The following is a 10,105-nucleotide window of genomic DNA, read 5'->3' as shown; positions in this document are numbered from 1 at the left end:
TAATGAGCAAAGACCTCAGCAGAGCTATGAATCTGTTTATTTTTGCAAGGTAATAGGAAGAGCAGTCAATATTTTTGCTGTGCTTGTGCAATTTTGATTAGCTTTCAGATGTGGATTGCCTGGACTCGACAATAATAGTTTCTGCCTCTTGCCAAATTTTTGCCCAGGTGAATTTGGCTCTACTTCTGTAACCAAAGCAAATGGAAATTTTCAAATACAAAGCATGTCAGAGATCAAATCACTGGGAAATGTGTAATTTTGCATGAAGGAAAACCTGTTGTGACAAAAATCATCAATAAAATGATATAATATGGATAAAATGGTGTCAATATGTAAAATAACAGTATTTACTAAGATGTAATGGGTTGATATCCTTGGCTCGATTGCAAACATTTTTTATAATATTTCCCTTGATTCATTGCAATGAGGGTACATTTGACTAGGGTATACGTGTTTTTATCACATTTATTTACCACTTCTGGCAGCTGAAGATATCAGTGACATTTAACTCACATGGGTAAATCAACAAGAAATATATCCTGTTCCAAGCAAATGTACACTGTATTTAGCACAGATAAAATCCTCTGAAGTATGAGTTCTTAATTCACTGTATGTGCCCCAGAGCTTTGCTGCAGTTCCAGGTAAATATAAAGGTATGACATGATGGACCACTGTATAATAATCATAATAGTAATAATAGCAATAGTAATAGTAGTAATAATAGTAATAATAACGCCATTATTCTTTATTTACAGGTTATAATTTAATTATTCTTTATTTACAGGTTTAATTTTCTGATTTGTTGTTTTCTCACATTTCTCATTCTCTGGTGTGGAATTGAGCAAGTGGCAGTGTGGGGCTGAGTTTCAGAGTGGGATTAAACCAGTGCACAGACATCCAGGAATTCTTGTCTCTCCCAGCACAGGGAGCAACTGGAGCCAGAGAACCCCTGCACTGCCTCCTGTGAGTCTCTCTTTGCCCTGAAGCACAGTGAAGAGAGGGGTGTGACCTCAACTTTGGGAAGGATCTCTCACCCCCTGTTTTAGCCACAGCCCATAATGCTACAGAACAAATGGCCCTTTAAACATTTTGGTTTCATTGGATTGACATTTTCTTCCAAAAACCAGAATATTTCTGACTCCTTGTAGTCCCTACTACCAGCTCAGTTTGCTAACTTCGTTCAAAAGAAGTAGAAAACTTGATATCTACTGCAAATTACTTACCCTGGAATGTAATACAGTGTGTAGTGACACGAATTCTTCTCTTAATATGCTCTGCAGTGCTGAAAAATGCTCCAGATGCCTGAATATAGCATTGCAGCAAGTTCTGATGACAAAAACATATTGCTCTTCTCATATTTAATCTAATACTTGCTCTGTGACAGAAGGTTGCTTTTTCAAGCTGTGAATCTTCCTGGTCTGGAAGATACAAAAATAATGCTTTTACTGGTCCCCAGGACTTGTCAATAAATCAATAATAATTTTATTTTTTTTCCTGATACATTTGATCAATGAAGTAAAAAAAATTCACAAAGTTTCTGTTTAGAATAAATATTCTTTTCAGAAGCCTGATAATTCACTAAGTTTCTGTTAAGAATAACCATCTTTCCAAAAGCCTGACCTTTCTGATGAGAAGATATTTTATCCTATGAGATTTTTCTGTGTAAGTGTAGTCCAAGTGTTCTCAATCAATTGCAGTAGTTTTCTAATTTAATAGATGATTGCTGGGTCAATGGCACATTTGTAACCATTGCCTGAAGATGTTTTTTCCTCTTGTCATCAGAGGAAGACATTAACTTCATAATATTTACATGGTTTAGTATTTTAATTTTTGTTGTAGTAACGCTGGACATTTTACTGCAGAAGAAACTGGGAATGTTATTTTCACTTCTGAGTGTGGAGGTCAGGACTGGAGTTGATGAAGTGTTTGAAAATTCTGTGCCAATTGCTACAATACGCCTCGGGGCTTTTTGTTTGTTCCGGCAGTCTCTTAGTTTGAATAAATTGGATAAGATCTTTTAGAGGATGAGCTAGAGTTGCTCCATCTGCAGTGGATCTTGAAACCCCATTGCCCTGGGAATCCTGTGCCTCCTAAACAACTCCCTAGCAAGCACCCTGCCATGCAGCATTGCCAGCTGCTCTGGTTTTGCTCTCCTGATTATAGGTTTGTTACACCACAGATGTTTAGGGATACTCCAGGAATTTTGTGTAGCAGTGGGAAAATTTCAAGCACTGCCTAGTACAGATCACTCATGTCTTGCTAATATCAAGCATTTGTCCTTGGAAACAGAAACTTAATATCTATCTTTAATTTATGCTTGTGTTACTCTTCCAAATCTCCTTTTTTCCTATTTATTTTTTATCTTATTTTCATTTTTATTAAAAAAAACAAACAAAACCAAACCCAAACACAGAATGTGTTTAACAATCCTTGGTGTGTTTTGTGCTGTTAATTATCAGAAAAGCAATGGTTTTGCAGGAGTCTCTGGAATGTTTGATTGTATTTTGTGATTTTGCTGAGAAGGGCCCAACAAAGCGTGGCCCCAGATCCCCGTGGGCATTCCTTGTGCCACAAAGCCCTGTGAACGTGGTGTTCTGACAGGAAATACTGTGGGGGTCACCAGGCAGGTTAGCTCGGCTTAGTGGGACAAAAACATCTTCTAGCTTGGGGCAGGCTCTTGTCCTGCTGACTCAGAGGATGGATGTGGCCTCAAATAACTTCAGTCTCTGTTTGCTGTCAAGAAATTTGATTGCAGATTTATTGTGGTCAGAAGATATGAGTGAAAAAGCAGGTAAAGATGTGAAACCTGTAGGCAGAGGGTGTGTGAACTATTTCTGCCCCATGCAGGGCAAAGCCGTATTTTGGAGCGCTTTATGGTGTAGAAGAAAATCATGGCTTTTCATTGCTACAAAAGCAGGCACTATTTGGAATTTAAACCATTTCTTCCCCTCTATTCCTCAGCCATGCAAAAGCCACTGTCAGACCGAGATGCCTCAGGGATGTAGATGGAGAAATAAAACTGAATGAAGAGGAACAAATATTCATGGAGCTCAAGGATGTGGAAGGTCCTGACATGTTAGAAGGAGGAGGGACAGTGTGAGATAAAGTGAGGTTTGATCAATCCTTGCAGACAGAATCTGTTTAAGGCAGAGGAATCATCTGCAGCAAGCTGCCACCCAAGTAATTTGTTTCTAAAAGTCTTCCAGTTAATACAAGGTGCCAGAGTGCTTTACACTTTGGAAATGGAGAATCCTGGTTAATTTATGTTTTCTGTTTCTGAGGGCTGTGGGGTCAAAGTACATTATTTTCACAGAAGGAGAGAGGAAAAAATAGTAAAATTAATATTCAGCATGCATATCCACAGTATGTGAGAGCAGATGATAGATGCTATGCATATGTGTGAAAGCTGGTGTCAAGAACTTGTGAATTTAAACTTTAGAAGGACAAAGCTTCATTCTAGCACATGAGTTTGTTCAGCTTTTTCCTCTGTACTGAATTACTTGGGAGCAGACAACAATTAGGATTAGTAAATCTCTCTTCTTACAAATTAACAAAAAGGGATGAGAGCAGCTTCCAGTGCCCACCTCTCAAGCTTGCACTGATAATTTAAATAGTCTTGAAGCATTGTTGAGGAAGCACATAAAGGAAAAATACTTTTTCCCATTGTTTTATTATTTGGCTTTACAACAGAGGGTGTTTGGTTTTGTTAGTAGTATGGATGGATTAGCTATTAATGCTAGAGTTGGATATTGTTTATAATTAATTCATAATGAATAGAGATATCAAAGTTTCAGCAGCTCTCAAAAAGAAGCAAATGGAATGCTAGGATCTATAATGAGAGAGAAAATAAAGCAGAAAGCCCTGCGGTCTTGGTGTCCCTGCATCCTGAATACTGTGCCTGGTACTGATCCCATTTCTGTAAAAAAGATATCAAAAAGAATCTTCAACAGAAAATTTTCTCTAAAGGAGGAACTAGATAATGCCTGTCAGGAATGTTATAGGCTTGGGAAATGACAGGGGAAGAGATATCATAATTAAATTCTCCCAAGGGTTTTGTTCTACATGGATCCATAATTTATATTACCATTGCAGGGACTTCTCTTAGTCCCCTTAGTAACTGTGGGTTTGTTTACCAATTACAGAATGCAAGAATAAACCAGTTTGATTGCATTTTAAATTTTCCAGGTTGTCTTCCTACAGCAATTTACTCTGCTTCTGTTGTCCAGCCTCAGGATTCCCCCTAAAAATCTATTTCCTCTTTAGAATTTGTAATCCAATTCTGCTCTGCAGCATAAGCAAATCTCACCCAGAATCATGCCTAGAAAGAACTGAAAGGATATACCAGTGTTGAATTCAATGTCTCATGACTTGCTAATTAAGACTTCTTTTGAATTTGGTGTATTACTTTTACCAAATGTTGAACTCTGAAACAAGTGCTTCCAAGGAAAAAATGTTACTTATTAGACACAGCATTTATTACTTTGCATCAAGTTTGAATGTGATATGACACTAATGTTCACAAAAGTACTTTTATTTTATGGATTCCTTTCTTTGGATTGCTGTCCTGCATGTGAAAATGATCTGTGTATCTTTTTACTACCAAACACATAGTAAGAGCTCTATTGCCCATTTTATTGTTAGATCAATATAACCTCAAATATTGGTTTAAGGGCTTCTCCTACTGTAAAAAAGGGAGCTAAGGATATGGAAATATATGCAAGATATGCAAATACAGAGGAAGTGAAGAATGTTGGAGAGCTGTGCTAGCTCTGTGCTAGGCTATAGAATCTCGTGGAGTTGTCACTGCCAGGGAGCCCATCTTTGTTCCTGAGATCGTGTTGGCAGCTGCCTTATGGGCTGTGGCATTGGCACCTTGCAGTAACCTGAGCCTGTGTGAAGGAAGTTCTGTCTGTAAGAGCTCTGAGAAAAGTCTGGGAACTCTTTTGGGCAGCTGATTTCTGAGTTACAAACTGGGCTTCAAAGAACTGGCCAGCACAAGAAAGGCAGCGGGAGAGCTGCAGACCCTAAAATCTCTCAGCCTGGAGGCTGCAGATGTGTGATAAGCCATGTTCTGCTTCATGTACGCTGCAGTGAGGAACCAAGTGCTGTTGCTTCCATGAAATGAAGCTGTGATACATGTGTGATGGGAAACTTGTCCCCAGCCACTGCAGAATGCAGCCTCTCACCTCTGCCACGTGTGCAGAGCTCTCTGCTGTCATGCTGCTTGCAGGGATGCTTCCCTCCCTTTTCTAGCCGCTGTTTTTGTGCCTGCCCCCCTATTTCTGCCTTTGATGCAGTCATTTCAGGCCTCCATTGTGTCATATTTTAGAGCAGATCCAACCACAAAGCCCTCCTAGCAACCTTGAGTTGAGGAAAAGTCTTTTTTCAAAGTTGTAGATACAGGGTTATAGAGTCATTTATGTTGGAAAAAACCTCCCATCTAATCAAGTCCAACCATTAACCTGGAACCACTAAACGATGAGCCCGAGTGCCACATCTACATCTCTTTTAAAGCCCTCCAGGGATGGTGACTCAACCATTTCCCTGGGCAGCCAGTGCCAGTGTTTGACAGCTCCTCTGCTGAATATGTGTGTTAGAGCAAACAAATTGCAATTTGTGATTCATTGGCAGCAGTGATAAGAAAGGAAGAAGGAGTAATAAATTGATAAAGCAGTTATAATCCTGGCTACCTCCAAAATAAGAAAAAGAAAAATGAGATTTTTTTTTCCGTTGTTTTATTTTGTTCCATTCTTGATGCTTTTGTGTCTGGCAGTAAATTGTCACTGCAGATCACACCTCTGACTGTATTTCAGTTGTAAGAAACCTGGAGCTGAAAGAAGTGCGATTATCCGGAGTACTGGAGTGACCTGACTGCAGAATGTGACAGCTCTCTCTGTTCTCACTTCTGCAGTCAGACATACTAGATTTGTGTGATGCCTTCAGCTATTACACGGACATTAAAGCCTTTTTCCACCATTTGATAACCTTCCTGATGGGCAACATAAAGGACAAGCAGAACTAGTTTTGCCTACAGGACTGCTATAAAATGTTTGGAACTTTTCTGTACTTCTACTCTCTGTGCTTGAAAAATCTTGTTTGGAGACCCTTTTGCAAAATAAAGTTTCAGATTGGGCTCTGAATTCTGATTTACTTATTGTTCAGTATCCCTGCACTCACTCTTTCCTGTTAGAAGCACATGATTCATCTGCCTGGAAAAGATTTAGCCAAAATGGTTTTCTTGATTTCAAATTTTAATTAAAAATCAGTTTTTTTCCAATCAGGAAAGAGCAGTTAGTTTTGGTGGAAGGAATCTGGAGATGAATCTTGGATTGAATCAGAGAGGAAGAACAGAAAGGACTGGAAAATGAGCTACAACAAAAGACAAAAATCCATACAAAATGTTTGTGCTGGGGGTAGACCTGTCTGCATATATGCATATGTTATATATCTTATACAATATACATATTATGTCTATATATCTTATATCTATATATCTTATATATATGATATATAGTAGATATACACATATATAATATATATAGTATATTATATGGTATATATAGTATATATACTATATATACTTATACTTAAAAGTAAATACATACTTTTATATAAGTAATAGTAATATACTATAAGGGTAGTATTACTATACTATGCTTATAGTATAGTATGCTATACTTATAAGTGTATATACTATAGTGTAAATAATAGTAATACTACATACTTATATATAAATATATACTTATATATAAATATATAGTAAGTATATTTATATAGTATAAGTATAGTTTAAGTACACATTACACTATATATACACTTATATGTATGTTTATATATACTATATATCTTATCTGCTTATGAATATGCAGATATTTATATCTTCATAAATCCAAACAAATATTTCTTGCCTGAGAAGGATTATTTATCAGTTTCTTCAGGTAACTATGGGGGAAAGCTGAGATGTGAGGTAAGAGCTTTTAAGTATAAGGTAGCTGAGCCTGAGAACACCTCATCTCAGGGACAAATAAAGTATATTTTCTGCTGTTCATAGAGGCCCATCCTGATAATGTGCCAGGGCTGCAAGAGGAACAACCTTATTGATTAAAGTGCAATTTTGTTGTAGTGAGTGCAAGCAAGAAGTGTCACTCTTGCAATAACAAGGTACAGAACACAAACACAGCCCTGTGGAGGAACACTGTGGACACACAGGGTAAATAGAGAGGTTTTCAAGCATTGACACAAAGTGGAAAAGGGAATGAGGAATAGAAGATCACAGGGATATAGAAATGGGCTTAGTAACAGTAACAAGAAATATCCGGCTGTGCTTCTCTTCTGGACAAGAAGGGGAAGAAAGTGGAGGAAAAAGCCATTAACATTAAAAAGCTTTTAATGTTAGATTCTATTGTAGAGAGGATTGATTGACTAGTCTTCCCAAATGGACACTGATAGATGAAAGTGTCTCTGGACAAACCTTAGAGGTTTTTGTGCAAAAAAGGCACTCTGACATTCCTTGTCAGGACTGTAGCAAATGGATTTCAGTGGTAGTGGTTTGTATTTGAAAAGTTGGGATATATTCTTGGTTGGTGGCTTCCTTTAGAGAAGTTTTAGCTCTGCAGTGTTTTAGAAAATCCAAGAACTTTTATTCATCAGATTTGAAAGCAAGTTTCAAATCTGAATTCTCATTAATTTCTCAAGAAAATGCTTTAAAACTTTCTTTTTCCATATTATTATTTTTATTTAATGTTTATTCATCTCCAAAGGTCTTTTGCAAAAAAAGTCCTTTACTTACACAAGCTTCCCAAGAAACTCTGGCAGACTTATTTCAGCTTGTCTGGTGGAGCTGTGGGTCACTGTTGACACCACTCTGGTCAAGGTCCAGATCCAGTGAAGTACACTCAGAGCTCTGGACACAGCAGAACTGGGAGATGAAGGATGCACCTGCTACTGGGAGAGCAAAGTGCTTCATTTACTTGAAAAAGCACCTACAGCTTCCAGAAGATTATGACTCACAAGTTTGCTCCTGCAGGAAATAAGGCACCTTAAGGCTTTATTCTGATTTAGAAATCTTTTGAAATATCAGAATTGCTCTCAGAATAAAGGCACCAGCTTTGTCTGGAAGCCAGTGTGTATTTGTGTGTATGCTTTATCTCTCTGCATTTGGCATAGCTTTGAGCTGGATATATGACTTGATTTTTAATCTTACTATTATTATATACTAAACTATTGCCTTAAAAAATGGATAATTTTCCAGTAGTTCTTTCCAAGCAGTACTTTGCTTAGGCTGGCTTTGTGCTTGTCACAGGATAACAGCCTTGTACAAACTTATGTTGCCATAAAAAGCACGTTCCTGCTGTTTTGTCCTTGCAGAGGGAGAATGGTTAGGGTATGGTTTGTGGGAGAATCAGTGGAATAAAGGAATAGTTCAGTCTGATGTAAAATCCTTGAGAAAGGTTGTAAGGGGTGATGGAAGCACAAGAGGGGCTCTGTCCTGAAAAATTTCCCTGATTTGCTTTTTAAAAGGAAAAGCTCTAAATGCAAAAAAATACAGTTCCTTGTTCTCACGAATATTTCCTTCCTTGGTAACTGTTTCCAAGCCAAATTGTTGACAAAAACCAAATCAAAACTCACTCTAGTCTTTGAAATCACTTGTCGGTTTTCCCTCTCCTGTGTTAAAGTCTGTATGGGCGGATGGATCGGTCTGGTTAATGCTTTTTCTGTAGTGACTCCAGTGACAAGAGGTCTCAAACTGGGGTCAGTGGCCTGAACCTGGAGGGGCTTCCAGAGCAGGGATAAACCTCTGTCAGAGACCAGGCTCCCAGGAAAATCAGGCTGTGCCCATTAATTCAAGTTTGCCTCTCGCTGCTCCCCTGTGCCGGTGTCAGCAGCCTGTGTGCAGCAGCACCAGAGGAGGTGTTGCACAAATTCCCCAGCACTGAGTGCAGGGAGATTGTTTTATTTTTGCCTTGCCTGCTTCAGCTCCATCTGTGTTTCCTATTGGAGATCTGCAGCTGTATGGATATTTGCAGAGAATTCCTTGGCAGCATGCAGTCAAACACCAGCCAGGGAAACACACTTCTGATGGAGGAATGATCCCATCTTTCTGAAATTACTTGTTTTCTTACTCTCATGGTGCTGAAGTCCAGAAGGACTCTCAGAAGGACAAAAATTGGAGGCTAGCAATGTTTCTGCTTTGGTTTAACTGAAGAGGTTACTAAAAAAAATTTGTTTGGTTCTGGTGTTTTTTTGCAATTAAATATTTAAGTGCATCTTTTATTTTTCTTATTTCGCAAGCACGTGGAAAGCATTTTAAATTTAGTAAGATTTTAGCAAAATTTTAATTAAATTTAGTAATTTTAGCAAAAATGTATCTTTTTTGCTGACATACAGGCATGCACCTGAAAGTGAGGTTTTTGATATTCTGGATCGTAAGATGACAGAACATTAAACAAAGAGAAATTTGTGGATGAGTGAATTTGTCTCCAAGTTATTGTATTGCTTTTACAACAAATTTCCCTTTACTTAAAGCTGTCTAGATTTTCAAAGGAACCTTTACCATCTTAGTCTTGGTATCCACTTTTGCAGTCAACTCAAAATTATTCCCAAAATAGACACTGATAAAACAGTCCACAGATCTTTGCAAAAGGGAGTCAAGAACATGTTTCTGTCCAAATATTTGAATTTACTGTTATTAATGGCACAGATATGAAGTGCCAGGGTTATGCAGTAGCAGAAATCCCTGACAGTACCATGGCACAGCAGAAGTCATGAGCACTTGCTTCAAATGGGGCTTTTCGCTTCTGACCAAGGGTTTCTGATGGACAGGGTGACCCCAAGTCTTGCATCTCTGGAAGTCTCCCATAAGAAATATTTTTTTTTTTAGAAATTAAATTTACAATGATGGAAAACTATAAATGATAATAAAAATAAATCTCAAACAGCAGAATTTGATTAAAAGTGAATGAGGCAAACATGTCTCAGTCTCTGTGTGCCCAGGGTCTCCTGGGTTATGTGAATTTTACTGCACACAGAGGGGAAGCTGCTGTTGTTTGAGTTGTGCTGTGACCTCAGCTTTCAAGGAATGTGGGAGCAGGACTCAGGACAAGCA

The sequence above is a fragment of the Parus major genome, chromosome 4A (genome assembly GCF_001522545.3).
Source record: "Parus major isolate Abel chromosome 4A, Parus_major1.1, whole genome shotgun sequence".
NCBI classification, from domain to species: domain Eukaryota; kingdom Metazoa; phylum Chordata; class Aves; order Passeriformes; family Paridae; genus Parus; species Parus major.
This window is presented reverse-complemented; position numbering follows the sequence as displayed.